The sequence below is a fragment of the Balaenoptera musculus genome, chromosome 15 (genome assembly GCF_009873245.2).
Source record: "Balaenoptera musculus isolate JJ_BM4_2016_0621 chromosome 15, mBalMus1.pri.v3, whole genome shotgun sequence".
Classification (NCBI taxonomy): domain Eukaryota; kingdom Metazoa; phylum Chordata; class Mammalia; order Artiodactyla; family Balaenopteridae; genus Balaenoptera; species Balaenoptera musculus.
The window spans coordinates 49396641-49422302 of NC_045799.1; the positions used below are offsets into that span (position 1 = coordinate 49396641).

Sequence of the window (25662 nt, forward strand, 5' to 3'; positions counted from 1 at the left end):
CGCCGGCGCGTGGCCTGCTGGGAAATGTAGTCTGGGGGCGGAGCCAGAGCCTCTGATGAACAAGCAAGCTGTGCAAGGGGCGGGGCCAAAGTCCCAGCCCTGATTTTAGTGTGGAGCCCAAAACTTACGTGCTCCGCTGAGGCTAAACCGCAATAAAGTGAAATAAATGTAGACAATACAAAACAAGAAAATAAATCCCGTGTTTTCTTTCTAGCCTTGAAACTGGGAATGTATTCTTTAGCTACTCTCAGACTGTTTTTTTACACCTGTGAAAATGGTGTCTGTCACATGACTTGTGAAAGTTAAAGGAAGCATGGAGTTACTGTTAGGTTCTGTGACTACTACTTGGTGGTGGTCCCTGAGTTCACAGTCTGCCATCCACCAAGACTGCTCTAGCCCTGGCCACTTCCAAGACTGACAATGAGCCTCTGACACATTCGTACAGCGGACACTAGGGGACCGTGATTCATACCACTGGAACTGTCCACAAATCCAGATGTGTATTTGCTTGTTCTGACTGCAGTGCCCTCACACCCAAAGGCCTGCAGGATGCCTGATTTACTGACATGGAATCCTGCACAACTTTGCCTCATATAAAGAAATCCATTTTATGGTAAAGCAGGTCAATTATTTATTTCTGTGTAGCAAGCCACTTCAGAACTCAATGGTGTAAAACAAAAATGATTTATTATTTCTCATTATTCTGTGGAGTTCAGGCAGGGCTTAGCTGGGCCCTGGGCTCTTTGCTCTAGGTGGTTTGGCTTGGTTCACAAAATTGCTTGTATGAAACCGGGCTGAGCAAAGATCCAAGAAGGCTACACTGATGGTCTGGCCCCTCTGTGGTTCTCCATGTGGCTTCTGTCTCTGTACATGACATCATAACATTCTGAAGTCCAGCCCAGCTTACTACATAGTATGGCAGCTGGCTGCCCCAGGGGAAGGAGTGGAAGCTGTCAGTCCTTTTAAGACCTAGGCTGAGACCCCCAGAACTCTCCTTCTACCATTACCTATTGGTCAAAGCAAGTCAAAAGGTGGGACTGCCCTGGTGGTCCAGTGGGTAAGATTCCACACTTCCAAGGCAGGGGACACGGGTTTGATCCCTGGTCAGGAAACTAAGATGCTATATGCCATGCGGCATGGTGCAAAAAAAAAAAAAAAAAAAAAGGCTGTGATTTAGTTAATAACAATGTACTAATGTTAATTTCTTAGTTTTGACAAATGTATCATAGTTATGTAAGATACGAACCCAAGGAGAAACTTGGGGAAGGGTATATGGGGTGTTTGTACTATTTTTGCAATTTTTCTGTAAATCTAAAACCTTTCCAAAATTAAAATTTATTTTAAAAATAGTATGTAGAAACAAATTCAAACAAGTTATTATCACAATAACTATAAAGATTAAATTTATTAGTTAAAAGAGAAAATCAAATAGGATTTCATGAAAATCCATTTTTATGCTATTTAGAAACAATACACTTGAAATACAAAGACATGTAAAGGTTGAAAGTAAAAGTGTGGGAAAATATGTAGGCTAACACCAACATAAAGCTGATATAGTTACAGTATAAGGTTTAAGGGAAAAAATATTAAGGATGGAGAAGTCATTGTATTCAAAAGGGTTTTGTTCACAGTAAGATTCAACTATTTTTTTTTAAGCTTTTTTTTTTTTAATTTTATTTATTTTTGGCTGTGTTGGATCTTCGTTTCTGTGCGAGGGCTTTCTCCAGTTGTGGCGAGCGGGGGCCACTCTTCATCGCGGTGCGCGGGCCTCTCACTATCGCCGCCTCTCTTGTTGCGGAGCACGGGCTCCAGACGCGCAGGCTCAGTAATTGTGGCTCACGGGCCCAGCTGCTCCGCGGCATGTGGGATCTTCCCGGACCAGGGCTCGAACCCGTGTCCCCTGCATTGGCAGGCAGACTCTCAACCACTGCGCCACCAGGGAAGCCCCAGATTCAACTATTTTAATCTTGCATGCACCTAATCAAATAGCCTCAAAATATGCAAACCAAAAGATGACAAAACTGCAGGAAAAACAAATACACCATCACAAAAGTGGATTTCAATATACACCTTTTAAAGTGTTTTGACTAACACAACATTGTAAATCAACTATACTTCAATTTTTTTAAAAATGTAGGGGGCTTCCCTGGTGGTGCAGTGGTTAAGAATCTGCTGCCAACACAGGGGACACGGGTTTGAGCCCTCGTCTGGGAAGATCCCACATGCTGTAGAGCAACTAAGCCCGTGCGCCACAACTACTGAGCCTGCGCTCTAGAGCCCGCGAGCCACAACTACTGAGCCCATGCACCGCAACTACTGAAGCCTGCGCACCTAGAGCCCATGCTTCGCAATAAGAGAAGCCACGGCAATGAGAAGCCCGCGCACCACAACGAAGCGTAGCCCCCACTCACTGGAACTAGAGAAAGCCTGCATGCAGCAACGAAGACCCAATGCAGCCAAAAATAAATAAATGTATTTTTTTAAAAAAAGAAGGAAATGTAGGGAATGCCCTGGCAGTCCAGTGGAGGTACTTTCACTGTAGGGGCCCAGGGTTCAATCCTGGGTCAAGGTACTAAGATCCTGCAAGCTGCACGGTACGGCACCCCCCACACACACACAAAAAAAGTAAATGTGTAGTCTTAAATGCTTAAAATATTTTTTTAAAGGCAGTAATTTCATGACCTAACAAGCATTCAACTTGAGTTAGAGAAGGAAAAACACAACATGACTGATGAATAAAGCAGAAAGGAGATTACAAAAAGAAGACAGAAATCAACATAAAAGAAAATAAACATACAATAGAAAGGATCAACTGGGCCAAAAGGTGGTGTTTTGTTTTTCTGAGGTTTTTTTTTTGGCTGCATTGGGTCCTCGTTGCTGCGCGCAGGCTTTCTCTACTTGCAGCAAGTGGGGGGTACTCTTCGTTACGGTTCACGGGCTTCTCATTGTGGTGGCTTCTCTTGATGCAGAGCACGGGCTCTAGGGCTCTAGGGCTCTAGGCGCACAGGCTTCAGTAGTTGTGGCTCACAGGCTTAGTTGCTCTGCAGCATGTGGGATCTTCCCGGACCAGGAATCGAACCGTGTCCCCTGCATTGGTGAGCGGATTCTCAACCACTGCGCCACCAGGGAAGTCCCGAAAGGTGGTTGTTTGAAGAGACTAACAACATAGACAAACTTCTGGTGAAACTGATGGAAAAAAAAAAAAAGAGAGAGATAGCACAAAGTAAAGAATAAAATGGGAGTGTAACCACAGAGAAGAAATTAAAAACTAAGAGAACACTATGAACTTTATGCCACTATATTTGAAACCTTGTATTAAATGGAAAATTCCTAAAAATATATAATATTAAAATGGACACAATAATAACAATAAAGTCAGAACTGCCATGTAACTGTTAAATAAACGAAAAGAGTAATTTAAAATCTTTCTCAGGCCCCTTGCAGCAGTTTGTGTGATGGCTGAAAAAGCATCTGAACTGCAGGAAGAGAATGATGATGGCCAGCAGGTTCATGTGATGCCTAGGAGACACCTTGACAGTCCACAGGAGCAGGTAGGCAGAGGCAGCCAGCGTTGGTCCAACCTCCTCACAGTGGGGTCTTGCTGCAGCTCTAGGAAGAGGGGAAAGAATGCCCCCAGAGAGGAGGAGACTGCTGACCATGGAAAAAACAAATAAAACCCTAAGATACACTTAATAAAACTAAGCTCTAACTCTAAATATTACAATGTATGTGAAAGTACAAAGGAAAAAAACACACACTTGTATACTAGGGAAAATTCTATTTTGCTTTCTCTAAATTTTAATTTTTCTCAAGAGTCAAAAGGCTGTAACTGTGCTTCATTTTAAGAACAGCAAGTCAGAAATGTCAAAAATTTAAAGTGTCATCCGTCTTGGGGCAAAAACCAGACTTATGCTATCAGTCTTTAAAAGCCTTATGCCTGGGATTTCCCTGGTGGCTCAGTGGATAAGACTAAGAAGTCTGCATGCCGCAACTGAAAAAAAAAAAAAGAAAAAGAAAAAAAAGATCCCGCATGCCGCAACTAAGACCCGGCACAGCTAAAATTAAAAAAAAAGAAAAAAAAATGTCGCTCTCCATCTGGCTCTACAATGATTAGGTGACCAGCCACTGCAGTCGTTGACCTTCAACACACCCTGAAAGAAATTCAGGGTCGAGATCAGGAATGAGGTCCTCTGTGCTCTGGGAAAACTGGCAGAACAGGCCTTCAGATAGGTAGGTATTTTCATTACAAAACTTTATGAACCCAGTTTCTTGCATCTTTTCATACCTAGAAAAGCAGTAAAATAATTAACAGAGACATCTGCCCCGCATGACTAGCAGCAACCTCTACCAAGATGTATGCTTGATTGCACGTTACTCCCCTCACCAAAAGCATATACATAATATATACTGACCCCGCCCCCCACCGCCCCGCCCCGCCCCGTTCCAAAGTTCAGAGCTCACTGAAGGGCTGTCTCTATTTGTCCTCAGTAAGCCGCAAATAAAACTGAACTCACAGCTCTCATGTTGTGTGTGTGGTTTGTTGGGTTGTTTTTCAGTTGACATTACCCAGAAGGTCACCCCAGTATCTGAAGTTTCCCTCTGTCCCCTCCTCCTCTAATAAGTTGGGGTTTTATGCACCAGCATTAAGGTATTAATAAAACTTATTTTAAAATTTTTCCTCAAAGAATGCATCAGGCCCACCTAGTTTTATTGGGGAAAGACTGGTTTTCTACCCAACTTTTTAAAGGAACAGACCATTCCAATTCACAACCCTTTCTGAAAAATATAAAATGATTAAATATTCCCCAATTCATTCTATGAGGCCAATATAATCTTGATAGCAAAACTAGACAAGGATAGTAAAATAAAGTGCAGTATAATCCAACCTCACTCATAAACATAGAGCCAAACATTCTAAACAATATCAGCAAATGAAATCCAGCAACATGTAAAAGGATAATAGGTCATAAGCAAATTGGTTTAATCTAGGCATACAAGGATCAGTTATCTTTAGAAAGTTAATAGCATTTACCACATTAAAAGATTAAAGGAGAAAAAGAAAATGATTAAAGGAGAAAAACCACATAATCATCACAAGAGACGCAGAAAAAAAACACTTAATAAAATTCAATGCACATTGATGATGTAGATGAAAAATTAATCAATCGACCTGAGAAAGAAATGAAAAATTTTATCCGAGCCAAATTTGAGGACTATAACCCAGGAAGAGCAACTCAGAAAGTTCTGAGAACTGTTCTGCCCATTAGAAGTCAAGGAACAGTTCTGTAAGTTTTTTGAGACAGAGGGCTGTACATCAAATGACATATTATTGACAGTTTACATGATCCAGATCTAAGTGTCATCGTGGTAGGTCATGTGGTCCCGTACAAGATCAAGAAAGAATGTTATCTTTTAAGGAGTCCTCTTGTGGGTGCTGGGAGAACTCTGCTGTTTATGGTTGCGCAGGTATCTCTGCCGATGGGGAGATTTGGTCGACGCATAATGCAGATATACAATGCACAGTGGTGGGGAGAAGGGAGGCAAAGGGCAGAGAAGAATTTTTTATGATTAAATTTTTCTTGTTTTGCCATAAAATATGAATTTTATTTCACAACAATAAAAAAAACTCTTAGGGAATTAGGAATAGAAGGAAACATTTCTAACCTGTTAAAGAGTATCTACAAAAAAAAATCCTACAGCAAATGGTCAACTATTGTAAATATTCTCTTTAAAATCAGGAACAGGACAAAGATGCACACTACTGCTTCTATTTATCAGCTCAGAATGGCAAGAAAAATAAAGACATAAGGATTGAGGGGGAAGAAACAAAATTGTCTTTATTCAGATTATATGATTATATTCCGAGAAAGTTCAAAAGAATCCACCAACAAAGTATTAAAAATATTCTTAGCAAAAAAATATGGAAATCTTTGCACTATTTCAATATGCCAACAATGGAAAATGTAACATTTTTTAAAGACACTTTTTTTTTTGACCGCACCTCACGGCTTGTGGGATCTTAGTTCCCCAACAAGGGATCGAACCCGTGCCCCCTGCAATGGAAGCACAGAGTCCTAACCACTGGACTGCCAGGGAATGCCCAAGAAACTATTTTCAATAGCATTGAAAACTGCAAAATGCCATCTAACAAAAGAAATAAAAATCTTACTGTAAGACAGCACAGAAGGCCTAAATTAAGTGCAGAGAGAGTCTGAGCCCGTGTTCTTTTTATTTATTTATTTATGGCTGCATTGGGTCTTTGCTGCTGTGCAAAGGCTTTCTCTAGCTGTGGTGAGCGGGGTTTACTCCTCGTTGCGCTTCGTTGCAGTGCGTGGGCTTCTCATTGCAGTGGGTTCTCTTGTTGCGGAGCACGGGCTCTAGACGAGCAGGCTTCAGTAGCTGCAGCACGCGGGCTCAGTAGTTGTGGCTTGCGGGCTCTGGAGCACAGGCTCAGTAGTTGTGGCACAGGGGCTTAGCTGCTCCACGGCATGTGGGATCTTCCCAGACCAGGGCTCGAACCCGTGTCCCCCGCACTGGCAAGTGGATTCTTAACCACTGCGCCACCAGGGAAGTCCTGAGCCCATGTTCTGTGTAAGAAGATAAATCATGTCAGTTCTCCAGTGTGATTTACAGATTGGGGACCATTCTACTGAAAAGCCCTACAGGGTTCTTTTGTGGAACTTGGCCTGATTGTGATTTTGACCGAAGAATGAATGGCTGAAGCTTTCCAGAAGAAAAATAAGGTGGAGGGACCTGTCCAACCAGGTATCACGAGTTACTATAAGGGTATTGTAATTGCGATTGTGTGGCACCTGCACACCAGAAAAGAATATGTAATGATCCCAGGAAGAAGCTGTGGGCATTTAAGACTTCCCTCCATTTCCCAGTGCTCCAGTAAAAAGCCCTAGTCCCCTGAGACTCTTCAGATACTTAGGAGAATGAAGTCCAGAGTAATTTGTCTAGTTAACTGCTGTGATTCAAAAGTATAATAACTTGCCTTATCTTTCTGAGAGGGTCAAGTAGTTACAGCCTGGCTTAGGTGCCCAGGTACTGAGGAGGAGAAAGGCAGGCTATCTTTCCAGGTATTTACACTTCAAGGAGAGTGAGGCCCAGGTGTCCTAAAAGTCTAGACCAGAGACCCTGGGGCTGCCTGGGCCTGGAGAGATTCATCTAAATATCAAAATACTTGAGTCCAGAGGGGATCCTCTCAGGAGATGAGGAGGACAGATGCCTCTTTCCCTTTATGAACAGATTAAGTTATTTCTCTGAATCCCTCACCTAGGGATGTTGTGTCAGTCCACTCACAAAGGAAAAATTTCCATCAGTTCTCAGTGGGTTGGGTCGGTGGAGGCCTGTGGGAGGTGTGAGGGATGTTTCATACTTACTATTACTGTGGGGTAATTAACAAGAAACCTGATCTGATGCAGAACACCTTGTGTGAGCATTAGGACAAAGTTATCAATAATAAAGCTGAGGACTTCCCTGGTGGCGCAGTGGTTAAGAATCGCCTGCCAATGCAGGGGACACGGGTTCGAGCCCTGGTCCGGGAAGATCCCACATGCCGCGGAGCAACTAAGCCCGTGCGCCACAACTCCTGAGCCTGCGTTCTAAAGCCTGCGAGCCACAACTACTGAAGCCCGCGTGCCTAGAGCTCATGCTCCGCAACAAGAGAAGCCATCGCAGTAAGAAGCCTGTACACCACAACGAAGAGTAGCCCCCACTCAACACAACAAGAGAAAGCCCGCGTGCAGCAATGCAGACAAAAATAAATAAATTTATTAAAAAAAAATAATAGAGCTGAATTTTATTTTATTTTTTTTATTTTTAAAAAATTTTTATTTATTTATGGCTGTGTTGGGTCTTCGTTTCTGTGCGAGGGCTTTCTCTAGCTGCGGCAAGTGGGGGCCACTCCTCATCACGGTGTGCGGGCCTCTCACCATTGAGGCCTCTCTTGTTGCGGAGCACAGGCTCCAGACGCGCAGGCTCAGTAGTTGTGGCTCATGGGCCTAGTTGCTCCGCGGCATGTGGGATCTTCCCAGACCAGGGCTCAAACCCGTGTCCCCTGCATTGGCAGGCAGACTCTCAACCACTGCGCCACCAAGGAAGCCCCTAGAGCTGAATTTTAAAAACCCAACAGAAACTCATGCATATACAGAGTTTTTTAAAAAATATGCCAGATCGTTTGGGGAAAGAGGGGCTAACTCAATAAATGGCATTAGGACTCCTGGTTATCCGAATGGAAAAAAAAAATGAAGTTACCTTCTTACCCCATACTAAAGCTACTCCAAACTGAATTAAGGACTTAAATGTTAAAATCAAAACTTTAAAAAACCATTAGGAAAATACGTGGGAGAGTAAGGAGGCAGGAAAGGATTCCTTAAACAAGACACAGAAAGTACTAACCATAAAATATTGGCACTTTTTTTATATTAAAGTGAAAAGACGAGACGCAAACCGAGGTATTTACAACACACGCCACCGACAAAAACTTAATATCCAATACAGAGCGCCACGAAACAACACGAAGACAAGCCTTTCAGCAGAAACCTGGACCAACGACCAGAACAGGCACTTCCGGAAGAGGAAACGTCGAGCCAACGCAAGTACAACTAATGAAAGATGCTCGAACGCGCTAACAACCGCGGAACCGGAGCAGACCGGCAGCACCCCCAAGGCAATCCTCGGGGCTAGCACTACCTTCCGCGTTGCTCAGCAACCGAGCCGGCCGCGGGGCGGGGCCTGATCGCGCTTCCGCCCCGCCCGACCGGAAGTGACGCTGGGGGCGGGGCCGAGCAGCCTGGTGGCGGCGCGGGCAGCAGCTCTGGCAGCCTCGGGAGGGCGCGGCGGCGGCGGGTGAGTAGCGCGTCTTCTTCATTCTCGCGCGTGCGCGCCGCGGGCCTCGCGCGGGTCCACCTTTTCCCTCCCGGGCCGTGTCTCTCCGTGTCGGCGCGGGGCCCCAGGAGACCCCAGCCCCAAGAGCCCGCCCGTGCTCTCGCCCACCGCCCAGCGTTGGAGTCCGCGCGTGTCCGCGCCGCGCTGTGGGTGGGAGCCGGTCAGCGCAGCGGGTTGGCAGGACCGACTGACGCAGCCTGGGCTTCCGTGGCGCTCAGTTCAGCCCCGCTTTCCCCCAAAGACAGGATTTAACTCCCATTAGGAACCTTCCCACCCCCGTTGGCTGCATAGGAGGCAAGCTAGCCATCGCTGCACGGGTTGCCTGGAAGTAATTAAAAAATATACTAGTACTAAAACAGTATGTCCATGAGCTGCCTCTCGCCAGGGTCAGATATGCATGTCCTCTTTCTAGGACGGCGTCTGTTTGACGACTGGCTCAGTAACCCAAAGCTCAGCTGACGGTTACTCATCTATAGAGGTGATTGCTCCCTACAGCCTGTCTTACTGAGCAAAAGCAAAGCAGAGTTTAAAAGCGAGGAAGAACGCTGTCAGTCTGTGAGAGTTCTCAGCTCCCCCATGACTTGATTGCCTGGGAGCTGACTGGTAGGTTATCAGAGTATAGACAAGTGCAAATACTTGCAACCCCGTGATTTCAGCTGAAGAGCTTGTGTGATGTGCTCACCTACCCCTACCCTAGGCTGCTAATGTTCTTCTGAGCGTCAACCAGATGGCTCCATTGCTCTCTTTGCACTTTCCCTGTGAGCCTGAAGTTATAGCAGCTTAGATGAACTCAGCAAGTACTGAGTGTCTGCTGGGTGCCAGGCATATAGCACTCATCAAGACAGAATTCCTGTCCTCAAGGAGCTTCAATTCTACGGGAGGATACAGATAATAAGTAAGATAAATAAGCAAAATATGGAGCATGCTAAAGAGAGAATACGGATCAGGAAAGAGTGAAATGGAAATGACCCTGTAATCAATGAAGTGGACATTTATTGGGGCATTTTACCAGTTCTCTGAGTCCTTGTTGCACGGATTGGAGTGCTTTTGGCTTCAAGTGTCAAGCGTCCATTAAAACTAGTTCAACCTCTGGAGGCATTACACCAACTTTCACTTAGGAAAGTCCAGGTGACCAGAAATAGATGGGGCCAGGGGCTTAAATGAGATCATCAGGATTTAGTGATGGAGTGTGGGGGTCTTACTACCATCCTCTCACACACTTTCTCTTTGACCTGTTTCTATGTTGCCTTTCTTCTTCTCAGGTTCTTGCCTGTGCTCTACCTGCTTGTATTAGTTATCTGCTGCTCCGTAACAAATCAACATCAATGATGTTTTAATGGATTAAAACATCAAACATGTATTACCAGTTTCTGTGGGTCAGGAATTCAGGAGTGACTTAGGTGATTATAGTTCAAGGACTCTCATGGATTCTTTTTTTTTTTGCCGCTCCACGCAGCATGCAAAATCTTAGTTCCCCGACCAGGGATCGAACCCGTGTCCCCTGCATTGGGAGCGTGGAGTCTTAACCACTGGGCCACCAGGGAAGTCCCAAAGGACTCTATGGGGTTACAACCAAGATACTGGCTGGGGACGCAGTCATTTAAATTCTTGATTGGGACTGGAGGGTCTGACTCCAAGACAGTCCACTCACTCAAGACCTCAGTTCCTTGCTGGCTGGCTGTTGGCTGGAGTCCTTATTTCCTAGCCACAGGGCCCACGTCCTCAAATGTCGTTGTCTTCCCTCGGAGCAAGCGGTAAGAGAGGAGAGAGAGGACGGTGGAAGTCACCATGGTTTTTATGATCTAGTTTTGGAATTTTGCTGCTGCTCCTGCCACATTCTGTTTGCTGGCATCACTAGGTACTAAAGACTTCACCTTTGAAGGGAGGCACATCAAAGAGCTTGTGAACATATTTTAAAACCACTCCTGTGGGAAAAGAGTGCCTATTCCTGTAATTCCAGTTGCAGTTCCGGATCTAGTATTCAGTTGGGTCCTAATCATGTAAATCTGATTAGTTAGCTAGCCCTGGGCAAGGAGCCCTCCCCAAAGTTATCAGAACCACACTAAGCTTGTGGGAAAGTGGATTTACCCAAAGAAAATCCAGGTGCTGTTACAGAGAGAAGGAGTGGATGTCAGGTAGTCAAATTGACCCCTATGTCTGATACATGCTATCTATTTCAAATCAATTAGAAAAGTTTACAAGCAGAGCATAGCAAGAATTGGACATTTATTCAGACAGGTGAATGTGTATGTTTATTTTATGCCCTGCACTATGCTTTGTCCTGGGAAGACAAAGGCAATAAACGAGTGATGCCCTCCGAAGTTCCTCACCATCTGGGGGTAGGCCTCACCAGTGGGTCAGTGAGTATGGAGCAGTGGCGGGCGATGGGTGAGTGGGGGTCTGGTTTGAGTGGGCTGTGAAGGCCCAGCAGGAGTTACTGGTAGGTCAGCCTGTGACGGGGGAACAGACGTTGGGTGTAGGGTTTGGGAGGACATGATACTAGAGGTAGGCGATAGCCAGGTGGTGGAAGGACCTGCAGGCAAACTCAGGTGGCTGAGCTTTGTTCTAAAGTTGTGAAGTGTCAGTCAAGAGTTTCAAGCAGGGGAATGACATGATCAGGAGATATTAGAAAGATGTCTCTTGCAGCATCAAGGAAGGTTTGAGAGGGCTACAGAAATCCAGGTGAGAAGTTATAAAAATACAATCTAAAGTAGCGGCTGTTGAAAGGAGGGGTTCAACTGAAGAGATACGTCAGAATCTGCAGGGTTTGTGGTTGTTTCAAAATTTACTACGTACCTCACCCGAAATCAGTCTTTAGAAAACCCACAAACTTAGTGAGTTTTGTTCCCCCTCTGACTTTGTAAAATCCTTCATGGAGCTTAGGTTGTCTGTATGTGGTGTCCAAAAAGAAGAAGAAGAATGCTGATTCCTAAATGAATAACCAGGAAACAGATATTGAGAGATCAAGTGGCATATCTCTAACTTTTTAAAAATTGGAGGAAATTTTTTAAGAAATTGGAGGTGGGGCATGGGAGAGAAGTGTGGTCTGTAGATGGAAAAGGTTGGCTCTGTGTTGGTAATTGTTGAAGCTGGGTCGTGGATGAATGGGGCTGGTGGTCTCTACTTTCATGAATATTTAAACATTTATGTGACAACAGGTTTTTAAAAAATAAAGATAAATAAGTAAATTGAAGTTAAGGCCTATTTATAGGGTTGATCAAAAGTGATCAAGTGAGAATTATATCTTCTTAAGAGCTTCTGCTGTCCTTAATGTAAGGACAAGAAGAAACACTGATTTGTGGGGGAATCAAAGGAAATTAAATCTTCCTTAGAACGCAGGAAAAAAGCTTACTCCATGTTATTTTACAGACAAACCTACAAAACTTGTTCTGTGTAATTAGTTGCTTGTCTGAAATTCTGATAGCCATTCCTCCGTAACTCCCTTTTAGGTGGTATGCAAGCCGCCCTCAATTACTCTGAAAGTTTTGCATCTCGTGAAGGAGAGGAACTGTGTGCTGAGGTTCAGGTCCTAAGCACTGACCTGCCTGTGAAACACTTGCCTTTATCCGGGAACCATGCATGACCTTAAAATTTGTTCTCATTTGAAAGATGATTAAGGGCCTATTGTCTGCCTTGAGATTATTTTTTGGTGAAGAGAAGAAGTCGTTGTTCTGCTGTAAACAACTGAACACTGTAGCCGTCATTGTCTGACTTCTGCTTTGCTCAGCCGAAAACCCAGTCTGCCCAGTTGGGTTCTGTGGGTGTCTCTCACATGCCTCTGGTTGAAGTGCTGTCAGAACACTCGGGCCACTGGGCCAGGACACAGGCCTCCTAATGTAAAAGACATTCCTAAACCGTTTGTATATGTCACAGCTGGCTTTGGGGAGCATTTGAACACTCACACTATAAGATGGGTTTGTGATTACAGGTCATGAGGTCTGTGCATCCACACAAGCTCTTGAATGAAGAGCATGATGGGCCTTATCTCACCTTCTTGTCAAGGGATGGCTCCCAAAAGCTCTCTCCCCCGTTTCACTGACACTTAGTTTGACACTTACCAAACGTCTGTCATTTGTTTGGCACCAGGGAAGTCCTGCTGCCCTAAAATAGCTCTCGGTCAGCGGCTGTGGGAGGAGTATTATGGGTGCTTTGAAAGAAAAAGTTCGAGTTCTCAGGCGGAAGGTGGCATTCCTGGTCCGCGGTGCTCACATAGGCTTGATGCGAGTCCAGCCGAGGCTCGGAGCACTGAGAGGGCCTCCTGGCAGGGGGACCAGCCAGAGGAAAGACTTGAAAATCAGGATCCCTGGGAGTTCCCTGGTGGTGCAGAGGTTAGGACTGTGCGCTTTCACTGCTGAGGGTGCAAGTTCAGTCCCTGGTCGGGGAACTAAGATGCCATAAGCTGCCTGGCACAGACAAAAAAAAAAAGAAAAGGAAAGAAAACCAGGATCCCTTACTGGTCAAATCACAGCAGGGCCAAGTGGACAAAGGCAATTTGCAGATAAAACACATGCCCAGTGGATACATGACAAGACGCAGTATGTTTTGTCCAATGTAATTTCTGTCCTTTAGTAAAGTAGCCCCGCTGAGTGTGAACTAGGGCTGAGAGCTCCCCAGTGGAAAGAAAGAAATCTGCTCCACTCTCAGCTGCACCTTCGAGTCACCCTGGACCATATCAGTACGCAGTCCGAGAGTGGTAAGCTGATCTTTTCATGGTCTAATCCAGTGACAAAATCCTTTCAGTTTCTGTTACTAACTGGTGAAGCTAGATAGTAAAGTTAATCTATAATCAGAGTCTTTTCCTAAGTATTCCTTACATATTTTCTCCATTTAAAAAGCTCATCTGCACAACTTTGTAAATCAACTACACTCCAATAAAAATTTAAAAAATAATAATAAAAAAATTAAAAAGCTCATCTGCTGTTTCCTCCAAGCCTGTCCTCTGCCTGTTTAAATGTATTTTCTCTCTGTGTGTTTTCTAATTTGCAGGTACCTTTGATTAAAATAATGTCTACTTTGTGAAATTGTCACCCTAGTGAGGTCAGGTAATACGAGAAGTAGCTATTCCTGTGTGAGTGGAGGAAGGTGTCCTGTGTCTGGGCAAATAGAATTGGGCTACTCCTTCCTTATTCTGTCACAGAGCTGACTGTGGTACTAAGTTCTCAAAATTCTCAACTAAAACCAGAGTTAAGATTTTAAGGCATCCAGTTTAAACTGAAAAAAAATTTTACTTAGTTTAAACCAATTTTTAAAATATACAAACTACCTTTCCAGTGGAAGTGCTTAATTTTCAAAGTCTGATCTCTTTGATTCGTTGTCCGAAAAGAATTCTGTAAAATTGAAAATTTAAAAACTGGGAGTGGGGGGGTGCATCTCTTATTAAAGTCCCCTGAAGTGATCTTTTCTCCCAAAAAAAAAAAAGTTACCAAATTTTAGTTTAAAAAGGTTAAACCCCCTACTTTCATAATAGCTGTAGAATTGTCAGTTATTTGTTGGAGCAATTTTCCCTTTTCCCTCTGCCCTTATTAGAATCTTTTTTTTTTCTTAAGATTTAATTTTATTTATTTTTAGCTGCATTGGGTCTTCATTGCTGCATGCGGGCTTTCTCTAGTTGTGGCGAGCGGCGGCTACTCTTCGTTGCGGTGCGTGGGCTTCTCAGTGTGGTGGCTTCTCTTGTTGCGGAGCATGGGCTCTAGTTGCGTGGATTTCAGTAGCTGCAGCATGCAGACTCAGTATTTGTGGCTCGCGGGCTCTAGAGCGCAGGCTCAGTAGTTGTGGCGCACGGGGTTAGTTGCTCCGCGGCATGTGGGATTTTCCTGGACCAGGGATCGAACCCATGTGCCCTGCATTGGCGGGCAGATTCTTATGCACTGAGCCACCAGCAAAGTCCCTGCCCTTGTTAGAATCTTTTTTTTTTTTTTACAGCATCATTGCTTATTTATTCTCAGTGTCTCATCTGTTAGAATCTTTATGCTTTCTTTATCCATCAAAGAAAAGTTAGAGGACTTCCCTGGTGGCGCAGTGGTTAAGAATCCGCCTGCCAATGCAGGGGACACGGATTCAAGCCCTGGTCCGGGAAGATCCCACATGCCGCGGAGCAACTAAGCCCGTGCGCCACAACTACTGAGCCTGCGCTCTAGAGCCCGTGCTCCGCAACTAGAGAAGCCACTGTAATGAGAAGCCCGCGCACCGCAATGAAGAGTAGCACCAGCTCGCTGCAACTAGGGAAAGCCCGCACGCAGCAACAAAGACCCAAAGCAGCCAAAAATAAAAAATAAATAAATAAATAAATAAATAAAATTAAAAAAAAAAAAGTTTGAGACATTTTTATTTTTGAATTTTCTGTTCTCTCTGTCTCAGTAAAGTGTTCTCAGAGAAAGAACTCTTGGTGAAAAAGGAGTTATTTCCTTTATGCAAATACTGCATATTCCTGCCCCTCCAAATGTTAATTGTTACTGGGCTTTACTGTCCTTCCCTACCAGGCAGGAGGGCAGGTTTGGCCTTGAGCAGACACACCTGCAGGTGTGTGGCCCTTTGAAAAGCTGTACACAGGGATTGCATGTTTATCTCAAGCAGGTTATTCTTAGGCTCATACCTTTTACCCTAATATGTATCATATTGATACATTTTCTTTCTCATCTCTCACATTTTTCTTCATTTCTTTTTTGTTTTACTTGACATTTAAGTCAAAAAGTGCACTGCATAGTCATCATTTCAGAAGCTCAGAAGTGGCAGGAGAAAATCCCAGTCAGTGACTGTCTGGAAATCCTGTGAACCAATTTCTGATTTCTGTCCTTAAGACCACGAGCTGGTTAGAAATGACAGAAAAGGACATTAGATGCAAATGAGGTAAAGATACAAGTCTCTTAACCTCAGGGGCTTTCCCTGTATTATCTTTTCTTCATTTGTTGTGTCCTAACAGCTTTTGTTTTAAGTGAAAACTTCTTCATTCCTTTTCAGTATCTGGGAAGTGTTCCTTTAATTTTCTGTATATGTGTACAAATGTGCGTTGTGTTTCCTTTAAGATCTGCTGCCCTGATGTTCCCCAGGACCCCTGTTCTCCAGGCTTCTCACGTTGAGTTTAGCTAACACAGAAATATGCGTTTTTATGCCCAGGTTGGACTTCCAGAAGCCTGTCTTTCCGGTGGGCCTATTACTTAGAGCCCATAGGCCGGTGGCTATGGGTCTTTTCTGTGCTGGCCAACGAAGAACTAATAAACACACCTGATTTCAGGGATGTGCTTTATTCTAGGTTATGGTTGCAGCTGCTTCATTGCTGTATTAGAGGCAAAAGACTTTTTAAGTTTCCCTTACTTCTTTATGTGGAATTTAACAACAGCAGCTTCGATTTGAAACAAAAAGGAAGAAAGCCTGGAGTTCACAGACTTAGTGATTCGGCTTAGGGATAACCCTTTGCGTCTACTGGGGTCAGGATGGCACCTTGAGCTGCTTGTGTGCCTTTGGTGTGAGCCTTCTGCCACAACACCTGGGCTCAGGATCAGGCGTGTCCTCAGTGTTGGCGGCGCTGGGGCCCCGCCCTCCCCACACTCGCTCCCCTGCTGCCCGGGCGGCCCTGCTCCCGGGCCCTCTGTGACCTCGGGCACCTGCATGGTACTGTACATGTTCCCAGGCGTCACTGTACACGAGCAGCAAGGAACCACACGAACCTTTTCCCCACGGTGGGAAGGGAAGTGATTGCCGTGGGGGGTTTGCAGAAAGGCAGTAATTATTTTGAAATAGTGGCAGGTTGGGGGTTGACTGTTCTTTTGGATGTCCTCGTAGAACTGCACTGTGGTTGATGTTCTGCCAAGAACAAGCAGAACAAAACAGAAACAGTTCCCACCTCTGGAGCAGAAGCTTCATGATCGGGCAGCTCTGAGGTGTCGCCGGGCCCTGGGGAAGCTCTGACCCCCCTGCCTTGCTCAAAGTTTGTTTTTGTTTTCGTTTTTAATTAATTTTAAATTATTTTTAATTAATTTTTAAAATTTATTTATTTATTATTTATTTATTTTTGGCTGCGTTAGGTCTTCGTTGCTGCGCGTGGCCTTTCTCTAGTTGCGGCGAGCAGGAGCTACTCTTTGTTGTGGTGCGCGGGCTTCTCATTGCGGTGGCTTCTCTTGTTGCGGAGCACATGGGCTCAGTAGTTGTGGCTCGTGGGCTCTAGAGCGCAGGCTCAGTAGTTGTGGCACACGGGCTTAGTTGCTCCGTGGCATGTCGGATCTTCCCGGACCAGGACTCGAACCCATGTCCCCTGCATTGGCAGGCGGATTCTCAACCACTGTGCCACCAGGGAAGCCCCTCAAGGGTTTTTTTATTATTATTTTTTAAACTGTTTCTTTGGAACTAATTATAGACTCACAAGATATTACAAAAAGCTTGCAGTGCTTTCCCCCGGGCCCGGTGTTGACGTCCCTGGGGCCAGCGCAGTATCAGAGGTGGGAGCTAGATGTTGGCACAGTGCTGATCACTGCGCCGCAGACCTGCCCCATTCCTGTTTCGCCAGTTTTCACACGGGCTCCCTTTTCTGTGTGTCTGATGATGTGAGAGTCTATCACACGTGGATGTTTGTGCAGCCAGCAGCACAGTTGGCACATGGACCGACCCACCTGACACGGCCCATCCTCACTGCCCCGCCCCACCCGGCACTGTGGTCCCACCGCCTGCTCTTAGGGACCCAGCTGAGGGGGAGGATTCTCAAGGAGTCAAATAGAGAGGTTATCATCTCTCCCACTCTCCAACTCAGTTTGTTTTTAGGTGAATAAAGTTTTGTTACTTGAGTTGGTTATGCTGGGTATGCCCTCCCTACCCAGCTTTCTCTCCTGAAGAATAAAACCTTCCCTGGAGAAGGATCACAGTATCTTTCACCTATTTGTTATGAAGTACCTTTAACTTGGAACTCTGTTAATGATTAAAAGGAAAAAAAAAAGAAATTATTCAGAGTAATGCAAGCGAGCCAGTGATTTCTGATTTCTGCGGGAACAGTGAGTGAAGTCCTTGCTTTTAGAGGGATGACGGGAAGCAGAGCTTAGGACCAGTTCTGCTTCAACCTCCAGTCAGAAAACACCAGGGCTGGAGCGTCCCGAGCCGTCCCTGCGCTGGGACCCTCCGTCTGGAGGGCATTGTCGCCTCACAGGAGCTGAAATGGCTGCTGTGGCTTCTGCCCTTTGGCCCTCGTCTTGCTGCCACCCTTCTGCATGAAGCCCGTCAAATATTCAAAGACGTTACAAAGCAGAATTCAGTATTGCACTTTTCGGAATTTTTTATTACTGACCCCAGTATAAAAATAACGCTGTGAGATCAGGCTTTGCCTGAGGTGAGGGCTGTGGCCATTGGTGTTGCTCACCGTACAGTGTCCTGAGGCCTGGGGTCTGCGTGGCTTGACTCGCAGGACTGGGAAAGCCCAGGTGTGACGTTTCCCCTCTGCTTCTCTATGTTTGAGAGCTGTGTTTCTTTGGGGCCAGTTTGTGCTTGGTGTTGTCTCCGGACTTCTCCAGGGAGCTGGTGAGAGCGTGTAGGGGGGAGAGAAAGGGTCCCAGCCTGTCCTGGGAGGGTCCCCCTGAGGAAGCCCGGGGGCAGCAGGGCCTGGTGCCAGCGGCTGTGTCTGAACCAGACTGCCCCCACGGCCATGGGCCCGCCAGAGCCTCAGCCACCTCGCATCCCTGGCGTCCACCCGTTTTCTGAGTTTGACTCTCTGGTCTCCCCATCCATTCTGGGCACTGTCTAATCTCTTTCCAACAAATTCTCTTTCTACCTACACTAGCTAAAGTGTTTTTGGCAAACAGGAACGTTGACTGGTGTAGAGAGGTTGGGTAGATGCCCGGGTGCCTCGGATGGGAGGGGGTCTCCAGTCCCAGCCCCTCCTCTAGACCACACCACCACCTGTGGTGACTTAGATTAGCTAGGGAATCATTCCTAAATTGTGACCTCCCTTTTAAACAAGTATCCCCACTGCCAAGAAAAAAAAAAGCCAGACTGGCTTTGGGTCACATTTGGTTAGAAGAACCAGAAAAGGCTTCATAAATAAGATGGTATTTTCCATGGGCCTTGAGGGGTGGGTAGGGTTTGAAGGGGAAGGATGTTTTAGGTGGACTTAGACACAAGGAAGTGTTTAGGATTAGGCTTTTCAGGGACACCGGAGGGTCTACAACCCGTCATGGGGGCCACAGCTGTGGGGGTAGCAGGTGACAACCTCCCGAACACAGTTTGTTCATTTATGCTCTTTAGACACTTGAAGGGCTTACATGTAGGTAAAGGGATTAGATATTATTCCAAAGCACAGAATCTGGATCAGGGGACGGTTACAAGAGAGCAGATTTTAGTTCAGAATATGGCAAATTCCTAGTAACCAGGACTGTGCAGCGTGTAGGGCTTGGCTCCATATTCCGGGAGTGGAGGTGTCCCCAGAAGGGACAGGAAAAGGCCAGGAAAGCAGTGTTCCCACTTCATTCGTGTGCCACTCAGGATTGTGCCATACTCGCAGCATAACTATACAGTTATTTTTATTTCGTACTTTTCTTTAATTAACTCACTTTTTCTAGTTAAATGCACTTTAAGAGAAAACACCAGAGAGGCCGGGGGCACAGAGCTGGAGGAGGGAGCCGTGTCCCGAGTCCCCATGGCCTGGGCTGTAGCTCTCCCACCCCGGATTCTCACAGCTGTGCTGCTGCCCCAGAAACCAAAATAATGGCTGAAAATATCCATCACTTGGCAAAAGATGTAAACCTACAGGTTCAGGAAGCTGAGCAAACCTTCAGCAGGATAAACCCAAAGAAACCCACGCCAAGACACATTGTAATTAAACTTCTGAAAACTAAAGACAAAGAAAAAAATTTGGAAGCAGCAAGAGAGATTGACATCTTGAGTTATGGGGAAAAACAATTCAAAGGACAGCAGATTTCTCACTGGAAACCGTGAAGGCCAGAAGGAAGTGGCATCATGTTTTTCAAGGGCTGAAAGAAAAGAACCTATCAAATGTCAAGCACTGAATTCTATATCTGGGAAATTATTCATCAGGAATGATGGAGAAATAAAGACATCATGTGAAGGAAAATGAATTGGTTGCCAGCAAACCTGCTCTAAGAGAATGACTGAAGGAGGTTCTTGAAACATAAAGGAAATGTTAAGAGAAGGATTCTTGGAACATTAGGAAGAAGGAAAGAACAACAGAAAAAGCAAAAATATGAGTAAATGTAATAGACTTTCATTCTCTTGAGTTTTCTAAATTATGTTTGATGAATGAAGCAAAAATATAACACTGATGTGTAGATGTATGTGGAGGAGATATTTAACACAATTCTATTACACACAGACTGGTAAAGGCTTAAAGCAGGGACGTGAGGTCTCTACACTTCACTTGAACTAGGAAAATGCTGACAGCAGGAGACTGATAAGTTAGGTGTGTCTAATAATGTCCAGATCAACCACTAAAAATCTGCAGCGAAACACGCTAAAGCACCTAGATAAATAAAACTGGAATTGTAAATAATGTTTCCCTTATTCATAAAGTAATCCACAGGAAGTCAGGAAGAACAAAAGTGAGAAACAAAAAACAGAGAACAAACAACAAAAGGCAGAATAAAGGCCTAATATATGGATAATTTCCTTAAAAGTAAGTGGTCTGAAAATACAGATTTGCAGAGTGGATTTGAAAAAAAAAAAAACATGATCCAGGGACTTCCCTGTCAGTCCAGTGATTAGGACTCAGTGCTTTCAGTGCCTTGGCCCAGGTTCGATCCCTGGTTGGGGAACTAAGATCCTGCAAGCCGTGTGGCACTGCCAGAAGAAAAAAAAAAATGATTCCTGTGCTGTCTAAAAAAAACCTACTTCAAATATATGATATAGGTAGATTGAAAATAAAAGGATGGAAAAAGATATACCATGCAAACATTAAGAGAAGATAAGAAGAACTATTAACGTCAGATAGACTTTAGAGCGAGAATTACTTAGGGACAGGGGGGCATTGTGCAATGATAAAAAGGCTGAGCCACACAGAAAATACAGCAATCCTACATATGTGTGCAACAAACTACAAAGCTGCCATTTCTTTAAAAACTGAATTGGCTGTCTGTATCCCCTGTTCCCCATCCGTGAATTCAACCAGCTGCAGATTCCAGACAGAAAAATCCAGAAAGTTCCAAAAAGCGAAACTTGAGTTCAATGCACACTGGCAACTGTTTACATAGCATTTACAGTGTACTGGGTATTACAGGTTATCTAGAGATGATTTAAGGTGTACAGCGAGGGGTGTGTGTGTAGGGTTATGTGCATCCCATTTGATGTAAGGGACTTGAGCATCTGTGGATACCGAGGGACGACTACTCAGCAATACAAGGACTCAACTGTATTCATACAGCAGCAACACAGAGGGACCTCAAGCGCACTGTGTTGAGTGAAAAAAGCCAATTTCAAAGTTCACATACTATGTTATTCTATTTCCATAACATTCCCCAAATGACAAAATTTTAGAAATGAAGAACAGGTTGGTGGTTGCCAGGGGAGAGGAATGGTGGGTGTGGCTCTTTGTGGTGATGGAATATAGTTCTGTATCTTGATATACATGAATCTACACAGGGAACACCATGGCATAGAACTACAACGTCGCTTTCCTGGTTTTGATATGGTTCTGCAGTTGTGCTGTAACCGCTGGGGAAGGCTGAGACGGGGCCTCTCGGTATGATCTTTGCAACTTCCTATAAATCAGTAACTTCAAAATAAACAGTTAAGGAAAGAACCTTTATCAGTTACTGGAAGTCTAAGACCACTGTCACCATAAACGGAAAGACATCCGTGAAAAAATACAGAGATAACTAGAAATAAAAATGTTCACCTGGCACTACCTAAATTGTCTTGTGTGCTGCCAGTGGTGTGGGACCCAGGCTTTGTGAAGCCCCCTTACGGAGGGGTGGGAGGTCATGGGACTTCACTGGAGGACTTGGGAGCCTTCAGTGCAAAGAGACTGTGTTCCTTAGTGAAGTTCAGGTTCTCAGGATCTCAAATATAGACCCTCAACTCCTTGGGCAGCTCCAGGCTTGAAACGCTTCGTTTAACAGGAAAAGAGGGCGCTGGTGAGATGCCTGAGGTCTCTGTGTCTGGAAAGAGAAGGAGCAGCACAGGGAGAGGGTGGTGACAACGATGGAGGGAGTCCCCCCCCGCGCCCCCGCCGCACACTCAGCCCCCAGCTTTACATGCACTACCCGAACCTTCCCAACAACCTAATAGGAAAAAGAAACTGAGGAAAGCCACGGTCCAGAGGCAGAGCTCACTACCGAGCCCAGCTTCAAAATCTGCTCTTTCTCGCCATCCTGTACCTTATGTACATGCATTTAGGGTTCTTTTATATTGGTGCTAATTTCTCTCTCTCTTTCTCTTTTTTAACCACCAAAGCATTTTTATTTTTGTCACTGACAACGTACACAACAGTGGAATTGTACTATTACTTTGCTTGACTTCCTTAAATATTACTTAAATATGCATGTACGTTTAAGAAAAGTAACACCTTGAAGAAGTATTCTGTAAACATAACCCCTCTCAATATGTTTTCTTGCTTTGTTTCATACATAAATAGCATTTTACAAAGTTATGAATAAAACTCTGAACTCTTATGGCCTAAAAGTATGTGTCGATTCTGGAGCTTGACAAGATGTTCTCTTTATGATTTTATAGCTAACATAAGTATAGTTGATTTATAATGTGTTAATTTCTGCTGTACAGCAAAGTGATTCAGTTATACATATATATATATGCCTTTTTTAATATTATTTTCCATTATGGTTTATTATAGGATATTGACTATAGTTCTGTGTGCTATACAGTGAGACTTTGTTGTTTATCCAGTCTATATATAAAAGCTTACATGTGCTGACCCCAAACTCCCAGTCCATCCCTCCTCCAACCCCCTCCCCCTTGACAATCACCAGTCTTCCTCTGTGATTCTGTTTCTGTTTCATAGGTAGGTTCATTTGCGTCATATTTTAGATTCCACATATAAGTGATATCATATGGTATTTGTTTTTCTCTTTCTGACTTACTTCACTTAGTATGATAATCTCTAGTTGCATCCATGTTGCTGCATATGGCATCATTTCATTCTTTTTTATGGCTGAGTGGTATTCCATTATATATATGTACTGCATTTTCTTCATCCATTCATCTGTCAACGGACATTTAGGTTGTTTCCATGTCTTGGCTATTGTAAATAGCATTGCTATGAACATTGGGGTGTATGTATTTTTTTTTTTTTTTTTTTTGGCCTCACCGCACAGCTGGCAGGATCTTAGTTCCCCAACCAGGGATTGAACCCAGGCCACCGCAGTGAAAGCGCTGAGTCCTAACCACTGGACCATCAGGGAATTCCATGTATCTTTTTTTTTTTTTTAATAAAGTTATTTTATTTATTTTATTTTTGGCTGCGTTGGGTCTTCATAGCTGCACGTGGGCCTTCTCTAGTTGCGGCGAGTGGGGGCTACTCTTCGTTGCGGTGCACAGGCTTCTCATTGCAGTGGCTTCTCTTGTTGTGGAGCCTGGGCTCTAGGCGCACGGGCTTCAGTAGTTGTGGCCTATGGGCTCAGTAGTTGTGGCTTGCGGGCTCTAGAGCGCAGGCTCAGTCGTTGTGGCACACAGGCTTAGTTGCTCCACGGCATGTGGGATCTTCCCGGACCAGGGCTCGAACCCGTGTCCCCTGCATTGACAGGTGGATCCTTAACCACTGTGCCACCAGGGAAGCCCCATTCCCTGTATCTTTTTGAATTATAGTTTTGTCTGGGTATATACCCAGGAGTGGGATTGCTGGATCATATGGTAATTCTATTTTAGTCTTCTGAGGAACCTCCACACTGTTTTCCACAGTGGCTGTAATGTGCGCTATTTGCAGTGTCTATCATGGGTCCAGTGACTTATCATCACAAGTTACTGCACGAGTTCTGCCAACGACAGACCTTCCAGTGCACTTAGTAAAGATGCCATGTGTTAAAAAGTCAAAATAGGGACTTCCCTGGTGGTCCAGTGGTTAAGACTCCGTGCTCCCAATGCAGGGGACGTGGGTTCAATCCTTGGTCAGGGAACTAGATCCCGCATGCAGCAATTAAAAGATTCCCGCATGTCACAGCTAAAGATCCTGCATGCCGCAATGAAGAGCCTGCGCAGCCAAATAAATAAATAAATAGATAAATATTTTTTTTTTAAAAAGTCAAACTGGCCAAGAGACATCATTATTATTTATTTTATTTATTTATTTTTCTGGCTGCACCACATGGCATGTGGAACTTCCCGGACCAGAGATCGAACCCAGGCCCCCTGCATTGGGAGCGCGGAGTCTTACCCACTGGACCACCAGGGAAGTCCTCCCATGAAATTCTGTTACAGGAACAGAATCAATACGCTCCTAAATTTTCCAAATTTTATTTTGAACCACCACTTTGATTAGTTAAAACTTCCAGAATAAAAATAATGACACACAAAAATGATCTTAGAAAGGCACACTTACAATTCCTGGCACAGAACATTTGATTTTTAGTTTTTGAATGACTGGAAATCATTATTCCTTAAGAAAATATTAACGTATTTGTTGAAAGTGATTTATTAGGTAAGTGAAAATGAATCTTGCACGTTGGCTATGTTTCATTTTATATAATGAGTAATTTTTTAGGTCTTCATTTATAGGGTATAAAACTTAGAAAAACATTCTCAAACTAATATGCTCATGAGAATTAAATGATTCAAGCTGCAAATAAAATACTAAGCTAAGATTGAGGTGGGGATCCCATTGGTGATTTTATTTTATTATTTTTGTAAATTTATTTGTTTATTTATTTATGGCTGTGTTGGGTCTTCATTGCTGCGCGCAGGCTTTCTCTAGTTGCAGCGAGCGGGGGCTACTCTTCGTTGCAGTGTGTGGGCTTCTCATTGCGGTGGCTTCTCTTGTTGTGGAGGACAGGCTCTAGGCACATGGGCTTCAGTAGTTGTGGCACACAGGCTCAGTAGTTGTGGCTCGTGGGCTCTAGAACGCAGCCTCAGTAGTCGTGACACACGGGCTTACTTGCTCCGTGGCATGTGGGATCTTCCCAGACCAGGGCTCAAACCTGTGTCCCCTGCACTGGCAGGCGGATTCTTAACCGCTGCACCACCAGGGAATTCCCCTCATTGGCGATTTTAAACGACTTTCTCACAAATTCTTTTTGATCTCAGATCAGTTTAGGACCTCAACAGATGTCTCAGTGGCTCATTCACAGTTTTAGAAGCCAATGTCTGCTGGTTAAAAAGGTGGTTCCTGGAGGGATGTTTATCGCAACATGGCCCTGGACCAGGTCAGCCCACGGGGTGCTGGTCTCGCAGGGCTGCCTTGGCCCCTGCAGAGGGGGCTGGCCTCCTGAAGCCTCTGTCCGTCCTCCATCAGGTCTGTGATGGGTCTTATTTTGTCCTCCCCTGCACGTGGGCTTGGCCAGACTGTAGGTGCTGACCTGACTCCCCAGCTGTGTTGCTAAGGACCGTTTGGAGAGAGTTTCCCTTTCTGCTTCTACATCCAGATGGGTGGCAGCGTGGGGAAGGGGTTCTTTCCGCCCTCACTGGGGGACCAACAGCATTCCTTGTGTTCCCTCCGTGATGCACCATTGGTCTGACTTAACAAGGAAACCTGTGTAGCAGGGACTAGAGAATAGTTTGGGCTCATATTTCCTTTAATTTTCAGAGGTCAGGTTTATAACTCGATTATTCTACTCACATTTTAAAACACACTTTATGGTTTTCAGTGCACAGAATATTTCTGGAGGGAGCCGTAAG

The 25662-nt window shown here is 44.7% G+C and overlaps 1 protein-coding gene across 10 annotated transcripts in view; it reads left to right on the forward strand.

Annotated features, from left to right (window-relative positions):
• Positions 1-8788: 8788 nt before the first annotated feature.
• FAM234A (family with sequence similarity 234 member A) overlaps positions 8789-25662 on the forward strand; it is a 31094-nt gene continuing 14220 nt past the window's right edge. For 3 of the 10 annotated variants that reach the window (XM_036825640.1, XM_036825636.1, XM_036825633.1), the window contains exon 1: positions 13472-13585. The gene's annotated coding sequence lies outside the window, so the exon portion shown is untranslated. Of the gene's footprint in view, positions 8854-9062; positions 9066-13471; positions 13586-25662 lie in introns of those variants that run through there. The other 7 variants (XM_036825638.1, XM_036825634.1, XM_036825631.1 and 4 more) reach the window with 5 other exon arrangements.